General features: G+C 36.7%; 1 protein-coding gene and 1 long non-coding RNA gene across 3 annotated transcripts in view; one reads left to right on the top strand and one right to left on the bottom strand.

The window, feature by feature from the left end:
* atp13a3 (ATPase 13A3) overlaps positions 1 to 8,490 on the bottom strand; it is a 34,534-nt gene extending 26,044 nt beyond the window's left edge. For both annotated transcript variants that reach the window (XM_026194424.2, XM_026194423.2), the window contains exons 1-2: positions 8,351 to 8,490; positions 1,833 to 1,913 (exon numbers count right to left, since the gene is read on the bottom strand). The gene's annotated coding sequence lies outside the window, so the exon portion shown is untranslated. The remainder of the gene's footprint in view (positions 1 to 1,832; positions 1,914 to 8,350) is intronic.
* On the top strand, positions 8,003 to 9,626 carry LOC145420296 (uncharacterized). Its single transcript, XR_013901591.1, has 2 exons — positions 8,003 to 8,600; positions 9,385 to 9,626. It is a non-coding gene; the product is annotated as an uncharacterized LOC145420296 (long non-coding RNA).
* The last annotated feature ends 457 nt before the right edge of the window (positions 9,627 to 10,083 follow it).

The following is a 10,083-nucleotide window of genomic DNA, read 5'->3' on the forward strand; positions in this document are numbered from 1 at the left end:
TTATTTTTTATATTGCAAACATTTGCACTGTTATCAGTATTTGCACACTATTTTATATTATTTTTTAAAGTCTTTATTCAATACATTGTTATTGTTAACCCTTTAAATCCCTGTAGAACCGGAACCGTGTAAGCTAGCGCAATAATTTGTTTTGCATATGAAACCGGAGGAGTTGTAATTACATCTGATGCCATCAGCTTGTCCTCGGTCACGGTTTCCTTCCACATAAAGCTTTGCAAAAACTGCATATAAAGCGCTTGCAGGAACAAAAACATAATATTCCAGAAACACGCTTTGCCGTTCCTATCAGCTGTTCGTAACACTTCCCACATTGAAAAAGACGTCAACGCGAACTATCGCATGTCCGCCATTTCCTGTCCGAAACCGGAAGTGACGTCATTTTCGTGGAAAATGTAGTTTTTTACTTGTAGGCCTTAAAAGCCTATACTGGTGATTTTATAAGTCATGTTTGACTCTATACTTTTCTGAATAGTTTCTGGGATGCTTGGAACTCGAATTGCACTGCTGGAAATAGTTTATTTTGATGCACCTGCTGTTTTCTTTGCAAATTTGCATCATAGGATTGTTTTTTGTTTTTCCTGCAGTATATAAAAATTGCTGTATCTCCAAAATAAAACTATGAAGACACTCAAAATAAATTTCCTGTGGTGGGAAACTATTTTTTGCAACTTTTTTTTATTTAAAGTTTTGAGGGATAAGCCTCTTAAATTTCCCCAAGTAGAAATATATGTAAAAAAAAAAAAAAAAAAAAAAAAAAAACGATTTTCAATTTTTTTGTAGTTTATTGCACTTTTTTGCAATTAATGTAATTACTATGGACTTAATGCATACATATTATTAAAATATGGGCTATAACAGTTGTATTGATGTATAGCAACTTGAAATGCTCCCAAAAATGGCACTACAGCATGTAAAAAAAATAATATAAGCTCTGGCGGACTTGGTTCTATGGTAGGTCTTAAAGGGTTAAATAAATATCGTCAAATAATCGAGATCTCAATTTCAGTGAAAATAATCGTGATTATCATTTTTGCCATAATCGAGCAGCCCTACATGACACAACATCCAAATATAAATTGCAGCTAAAAAGGATTACAGAGTATCAAGTTTATGTGGTTACTGAAACCAAGACTGTTACGTAGTCTATCCAGATAACAGAGGGTGGTGACCTCTAATTACAGGTTCCAAACAGACAACAGCAGTTGAAACCTTACCAGACTTATGACCCCATTTATGATTCAAGTACCACTATGTGACAACTTAACTGAAGCTAAGAAAAAGTCGAGTCAAATTTTTTTTCCTATCTGCCAGGTTAGGAATGGTTACAAAGTAAATAAATAAGGTGTATGGAAATATTGCAACATAATAAGAAAATTGGGTATGGTTAAAAGTTTGCTAAAATGCCGTAACAATAGAACATTTTGCATCATAACAGAGAGAAGAAAAATATAGTATTCGTTGTTGCCTTCCTTTTACTTAATTCATGAAGTAAAACAGCAGCTGGCCATCATATTTGCTGTGCAATTGACCCCTTGGGGATTAATCAGAATCAGAATACTTTATTGATCCCTAGGGGAAATTATTAACACTTTGCTTGTCTGGTAATTAAAATGAAGATTTTTTTCAGATATGTGGATAAATTAGATATTGAAAACCACAAACAGTTGAACATAACTAAATTACTGCTTAACGTGAATGTTCAACTGACTAATATTAAAGCATGCCTCGGCAGATTTCAGCAACATAACTGAGTGAGTATATCACAAGTCTTTTAACAAAATTATGTTTTTTGAAGGTTTCTGTGCACCTACCTTGAGAGCCAGGGACAAAATGCCCCAGGCGGTCCTCTTCCCCACAGTTAGCTTGCTCTCTAACCACACTAACCTGGAACCCTGGATGGAAAAATCCAAGAGAAAAAAAACATTAAAAATTACATCAAACAATCTACATTACAATTGATTTCCAAATATTCTGAGTCTTAGGTAGGTTGAAGGTTAACTGAGGATACACATTTACAAACCAATATTACCAAATAGCCAAAACTGTTCAGAGTTTCTCCTTAATTGTCACTTCATCAAGATACAGAAAGATTGCTTCAGAATTTGATTGTAGTTGATCATTTGATTTGGTCCTATTGCCACCTTTTCCAACAACACTTCAATTCTTCTTCTTTTTTTTTTTTAAAGTTAAGTATCTAAAGAATTAAATAAATAAATAAATAAAAATGGGTTAAATGTGAGTTTAGTCCAAAACCTAAACTGGCACCACTGTGGAATAAGAAGTCTGTTCATATAAGATGGATCTGTTGGGTTTCAAAACTTAAGTTATTCATTACGATGTTGTACCTATCTTAATAAAAGCTTTTGACCTATTTTACACCTGAAATTATTAAAAGATTTACTGTGTGACAAACTGTTCATTTGGTTTTGTTATTTATTCATTACTGAGAATATACAAGCATGTTGTGGCCTCCAAACTAAATGTTGAGGATGAAACAGGTTCCAGTTTTACATCTTCCCAGGGACTTCAGAATCTCAGTACTTCAGGTGCCAAGATGATAAGAAATTGTTTCCACTTCACTCCAAAGTTTAGAATTACACCAGCCAATTGCTCAGCAGATAAGGTATGCCTCCTGCTTTGAATACAAGAGTGACAGGAGGAACTAGTATTCACACTGGAACACTGAGGACCTTGTGTGAGGCCTCCAGGAGCCAACATGACTTCACAGATATTTATAGATCGCTTGAGCCCAGCCTAAGGCCACATTGTTGTCTCTTATCTAATCAAATAAGAGACAACAATGTGGCCTTAGACTAATCAATCTGCCATTAATAAGCAATGTTTGCTTGGGGAAAAAATAAAACATTAAGCAGCTGTTGATCTTTTTTCCCCAAACAAGAGAAAACATTGCAATCATCCGAGTTCCTGCAAAAACTCTGTAAGATGAAAAAAAAAATCCACTTAATATAAATTTATAAAACCTCAGAGGCTCAATCATGAACACCTATTTGAGTCCTAAAGCATCTATGATCCTGTACAGCTTTTACACAGCCCAGTGCCTTATATAACCACAATATTGTCAGCATGTATTTGATTGCGGAGTTTATGGCTTTAATATACAAACAATCATTAAAGTCAGCAAGTGGAACATTACATATGGCCAGTATGGAAACAAATTCTACCAAAGTGGGCTACCAATGTTTCTGGATTTTTATTCTGTGAAATATTTTTTAGTTACTGTACCAACTACAAAAATTGTTAGAAAACACTAAAATATGTCATCAAAATTCTTTGATGCAAGTATATCCACTTACATAAAATTTACACGGCATACAAGAAGCGTCCAGAGAACCGTTCTTGTTCTCCATTCTTTTCTTTTTTTAACAATAACAAATGATTAGCAGTCAAAGATTCACTTAGCATGTGGGATTTAATTAAAAATACTGCTTGCACATAATGCTCGGGCACTTTGTAGATTTTTATCTTAGCAAAGAGACAAATAAATAATGAGAGTAGACATATACTCCTTTCCCTTTCTGTCCTGTTCTACAACACACAAGACAAAAAGGAAAAAGTGAACAATGAGCCATGACCTAATGACATAAGTCTATAATTCATGGAAGCATTTGGAGGAAAAAGTGTTTTGTTGCCATCATACTCTGAACTCAATGCGCTTTCTTTATCACTTCCCCTCCTACTCATTGGGTATTAAAGCCAAACTATGTTTCCCATCATGAGCCAGTCATGTTGTTTATCATTATAGCTTCTGGGTTCACTTTAAAAAAATAAATAAATAAAATCTTTTAACTACCTGCCCTTCCTCGCCTGTGTAGACTAAAAAGAGTTCCTGAGACAGCCTTCAAAGTTCTCCACCACATAACATAAGTTTATAAATAACTGAATACAATTTTAACTTGCTTGTTTTACCTAAAATGTATGTTCCATTCATGCACATAGAGCATCTACTGCATCCTTTGGGTTTAGGTACATACACAGATATGAAAAAAAAAAAAACAATGATGTAAAGTGTTGACTTGTTGGTTGTAGTTAATCAGTTTGTGATATATATTGTTATTGGGATAAAAACAAACAAACAATCTAAACACTTTTTCTGTAAATTCAGTGAATAATTTATGTAATCATCACATGGGAAGTACTATTTATTTATTTTTTTACATCTGACAAAGTCGGTGTCAGACTTTGTTACAGAGGTAGCCCCAAATTTAGGAACAAGCGCCTCAACTTGTTTTGGCTGGTCTCTCTGGGATGCCACGGTGACTGTTGCAAACTGTCACCTAAAGCAACAAAAAAACTATTGCAGTAAACAGTGCATTTCCTGCAGCATGAAATAAACAATAGAGTATAACATAAAACGATAGACAAAGTTGTCATCCGATATATTTTGTCAATCTGGGGGAGCATCACAATGGCATAACGATTATAACGCACAACCACAAACCACATGAACCCTAAACCTACACAAACAGAAAATAAGAAAGAACTGCAAGGCTGAGGCTGTGTTGAGCATTCCAATCTTCAAATCTTTAAACCCGACCTTTAAAAAGAAACTCGGACTCTCAAACGTAGGCCGACATGCAATTAAGAACGGGAATCCAATTTGTCTGAAGTGCTGAAGCTAAAACTTATCGAAAATAAGAAGGATTTGAGTGGTTAAATGCTTCATTTATTCAATACAAATCTTGAAATGATTTCAGTGTGTTCATCGGCACGTATAAAGGCATCAGTATAACCACGACACAGTAACACCAACTCTGATCACTAGTTGCAAAATGTTAACAGTAACTCTTCTATCTCATACCTGCCGTGCTCATATTCAATTTTAATGCGATTAAAGAAAGATCAGGAGTCTCCCCATGTATGAACAACAGAATTAATAATGATAGCTGTGTAAGGAATCTGAAGAAATCCAAACATTAGTTATGGTTATAATCGCAGCAATCACACCAGAAAGCCATGTCAAATTTATTCAGCTGCAAGACATCAACCAGAAACACACAGCTTAAGTTGTTTTAAAAAATACATGAAAAAAAGTCCTGCAAAAGATGGTATCTGTTTATCTCAACATCATGAATTCTGTCAGGAATTACCTAAGTCACAGAACCTAAAACTCACAGAGGAACTGTTACAACTTCTCCATGTTATTCGAAGAAACGTCCAGCCGAGGAGCTTGAAAAACTGGTCTCAAGACAAACTAGGAAAACTGGCTTAGTTTAAAGGTAGTTAAAGGTGAGATCACCTTACATCATATACTCTTGCACCTTACTGCAGAAACAAATATAACAAAAACACAAAACTGTGAAGAGAGCTGCTGAAATGATGTGCCATCGTCATCTGTGTCAGGTGAAAACGGACTTCAAGGGATGACTCCAGACGGTGAAAGACAAAAAAGAAAAGAAGACAGAGAGCTTGGTTTCCTTTCCTATGGAAAGAAAATACTAGAGGGAAAAGCCTGGGAAAAACTTTAATCCTCAAGATCAAAAGTATGCTAAAGTTCAAGTCTGACCGCGTGATCTTGGATTAACAGGAAAATTGTTTGAAACTGTGCTTTTCACTTTACAGAGGTGTGTACTAGTACACAATTTCAATTAGGTATTAACTTTTTCAACACGGTCGTAACACCAAGACAGCTTTTTTACACTTTCCTATCCTCATATGAGAAACGAGTGAGGAAAATAACCCAAACAGTAGCCACAGTCTGCCAAGTCACAGGGCTGGACTGCCAACGTCTGGTATATTCAGTAGGTACTCTGATTACATGCTACAAGCTAACAGAGTAAAAGGTAGAATTACAGGTCATTTTTAAAGCTACAGTGTGTCAGCAGCAAAGGAGCCAAGTCTCATTCAGCATTTCATCCATGTAATGGTAGTAAAGCTCGACTTCAGCAGTTGTTTCTTATTATGAAACATCAGTTTAGGAAACCCAAAACTTCCCCTGTGTCAATATAAGTGCGTGGCTCCGCTACTGCAAGGTGGATTAGTGGTACAACTGTGCTGTTAACATGCATTACGTATTTTAACCCGGTATAAGGAAAGTTAAAAAAAAAGTTTATATATTCTTTTAATATAACCAATGATCTAATTATCATTAGAAGATGCCTCTTGAATAAACAGACTGGTTCTTTTATAGAGCTATTCTACTCTGAGTAATCAAAGTGCTTTATATAACTTCCCTCATTACCCATTCACACCGATTCATACAAGCACTTTTATCTATGGTTTACTCAACTCAGTCAACAAGTGCTTTTTATCTAACATTCACACACATTCATACTCCAATAGATGCATCAAAGAGCAACTTATAACTTAGTAGAAGACCTACTCTACTAGACTGTATCTAGATTCCACTCATATCACTTGTAACAATTGATTATGCTGAAAGAGCCCGACGGGTGCCGATAAGAGCAAGCAACAGTCACGATCTGCAAATAAGCTCTGCCATATAAGCCTAATAACACCTGATAAACAATGCTCTAAGGTCGTACAGCGCATGTTTGTCAAGATGTTTTCGGTGTTTTTATGACCTCACTTTGCTACCTAAAGCCTTAAAAAGTCTTAATCAACATGACACTGCAATCTCAGGTTTGCACTGGTCTGTTAAATTTTGCAGTTGTTCCTATTTTCATTGAAAGCATTCTCACTTTTGCTGAGAACTTGAGTGTTCTGGTCTTACTGAAGGCAAACTGTGATACCAGCAGTAGAAAGCTGCGTTTCTCTATCACACTGCTCCGAGGCTCCCACATCAAACAGCGCTGGGCTGCTGAGAGGACTTTTACCATGTCAGGATATTTGACATCTCTGCTCTGAATTAACACTGGCAGGCCTTCCATCACAGGTTGATGTGTTCAAGCTCACCTGTAAAAGCCCTACAGGCACTGGCTCAAAGGACAGTGGAATACTGGCACCAAACTTCTTAATTTAAACCGCTTTCAAGTGCTCAGCTCGACAAGACCTCAAGCTCCCTCACAGAGAAGAGCCAAGTCCAAGGGTAAAAGGGCAAGTTAGCTTCTTAGTTCTTCAATTCTTCTTTATCCAGTTTAAAACAAAAAATAGTTTTAAGTGCTGAACAGACCTATCTTATTTACAGACCAATAGTGTCAAATTTTATGAATAAATGCAATTCATCTTACATCTGAATCCCATATTGCTCAAGGTCTCACGTGAAAGAAGATCTAGAGGAATGGATATTACTCCACTCAACTCAACGTTCATATTGTCACTAACTGTAGTGATACTGAAGATAACACTGGCTCTGTTAAAGTGAAAAGACATCAAATATTTACAAATATTTATAAATATATATATATATATATATATATATATTTATATATATATATATATATATATATATATATATATAAATATATATATATATAAATATATATATATATATATATATATATATATATATATATATATAAATATATATAAATATATATTTTTATATATATATATATATATATATATATATATATATATATATATATTACTCAATGCAGCTACCACGAGAAGCCTTTCACAAGACCTGTGATTAAATGCTATCAAACATTAGTCAAAGTTATTTTATTAGCATGTTTTCATACGCTGTAGTTATTGCAGGTGTATTAACTTTTCCAATCCTACAAATTACTCGAGGATGAAATGTAGCAGGTGTGTTAGATTAAACTGTACGCCCAACAGTTTAAAGCGTCTTCAGATTTACTTTTTATGCCAACGAAATGATAACTGGATAAGAAAAAAAGCCTTCTGCAGATCAAAAGGCTCATCACAACTGCGCAACTGGCATGCACATGTTTACAACTTGAAGGGTGAAAATTCTTGATTTTCTGTCACTACGTACTGTCAGTATCATAAAGGATATGACCGGATGCTGTCCAGCAAAACTGATCTGTATTAAAAATGGAAAAATTACTCCGGGGGAACAATCCTGGCTACAATCCCAGGTATCCACTTAGGTGGGTCTGGGCAGATAAGAAGACATGATTGAATGTTTGCTAGCTGGCTAACATTAGCCAAGTTGCATTGTTAGCCTGACTAGCTTAAAAACAACGTCCAGGTATCCTCCACTGTTGAGCTGTTTCCCAATTTAATCGCTGCCAAAAGGAAAACTGTATCTCAGAGGCAACCGTGGTGATTCTCCACCCGTGCTGCTAGAAGGATGAGGCTGACGTCTCCACACGCATCAGCTAGAACCATACCGCTTTTAGCATTTAGCCGCGCTTGATAACGAAAGACACATGGGTGATGATGATGATGGTGGTGACAGCGATGAAGGCAAAACCGCACAGATATTTCATTATAAGACACTCACCCAGAACCACCTGGACACGCTGAAGATCACCTTCGAGTCATATTGAGAAGAAAGTAGCTGTTATCTGATGAAAAACGTCGCTGACGGAGAAAACGGGCTAAGTTGATTAGAAAAATGTTGTCGCGGCAGAGGAGGCTTGCAGTGTGTTGACAGCTCAATGGGATAGACCGAGTACTACAGCAACGATGAACTGGCCTGAACTGGCTGTCTGACTGCAGGAAGTGACGTCCATCTTTTCGCGTGACGTCACGTAAGTAAGCGACGAGCACTTTTCCCTTAGAGAAAATATTATAACAGCTGCAAAGGGAACGCTGCCTCATGCTATAGCCTTGAACGCAATAAATAAATAAATAAAATAATGCTGGGCTAGCAAGGAGTCAGTGATGCCTCTAACACAGCACAGTGTACGCACAATATCAGTGTAAGGAGGAAGTACAGATTTTTTATTGGTTATTTACGAAAATGTTTTAGAGTTTCTCAAGAAGAAGCGATGACGAAAGCCATTGTTGCGAGATCGATCAACTTTAGACCAGACAACAAACGACGGAGGCTCCGGAAAAGTGCAATCAAACGATGAGTTTTATTATCACAGGAGAACAACCAACCGTCAGCATACGGAATGGGTTGCTCTGACAAGAATACATTGGGTTCTGGTTTTATAGGACAAAATATCACACCTACGTCAATACAGTTCAAAAATACATGGTGACAGATGGGCAAAAGTTCAATTCGTGCAGACAAGGGTTCATCACGTACATATAACCTTACACCGACATATAACTTCTCCTTTCTACATTACTTTCCTTTCAAGGTAATAACTTCAGGTCTTAGCATTTCTGAGAGCTAATAATGGACCCTCGTCATTAATCCCTAAGTAGAGTACTTTTGCAGCCAGTCTCAAACTGAAGTAGAAGACGCTTAGGCCTTCACTCAAACCTGCTACTAGATTAATATGTGTATTGTAAGCATGCATGCAATTAACCTGCTATGTTCTCATCTTCTCTCAACATGTATCATCTGGACACTCTCACCAGTGAAGCTTAAAACCTTCTAGAATGGAACATCAACTCTTAACCAAGCACATTTATGCATTGTGTATAAAATGAACTCAACCTGTAAAAATAGAAAGGTCAATGTGATGACAGACATATTCAATGCAATATAAACCCTGTAAGAGATATTACTGATAAATGATACTGTGAAACATTTTATTAATACATTCTTCATAAGGCAAATTATATGGTAGCAATAAAAGAATCTCTGAATCCCAACACCATCAAACGCTTTATTGCTAAATAGAGTAAGAGTTTTAGAGTTTCCCGAGATTCGGGGTATCAAATATCTGCTCTGTCAGCTGTTCATCGTCCTTTTTCGTTGTATTTTTTGCTTGTTTGTTTTACGTTCTACATAGTTTTCAGAGCAGGTTTGCTTATTCCAGCTTTCATTGTTTAAAGTATTTTTGCTTTGGTCAGTTTTGAGTAAGAAGAGAGTATAAAGGCTCTGTGGATCAGGGGCGGATCTAAAGGGGTGGCATGGGGTGGCAAGTGCCACCCTAGTTTTGCATATGACAGTGTGGGGTGGCGTGGGGTGACATGTGCCACCCTAGTTTTGCATATGACAGTGTGGGGTGGCGTGGGGTGGCATGTGCCACCCCTAGTGCCACCCTAGTTTTGCATATGACAGTGTGGGGTGGCGTGGGGTGGCATGTGCCACCCCTAGTGCCACCCTAGTTT

The sequence above is a fragment of the Astatotilapia calliptera genome, chromosome 15, assembly GCF_964374335.1.
Source record: "Astatotilapia calliptera chromosome 15, fAstCal68.1, whole genome shotgun sequence".
In the NCBI taxonomy this organism is placed as follows: domain Eukaryota; kingdom Metazoa; phylum Chordata; class Actinopteri; order Cichliformes; family Cichlidae; genus Astatotilapia; species Astatotilapia calliptera.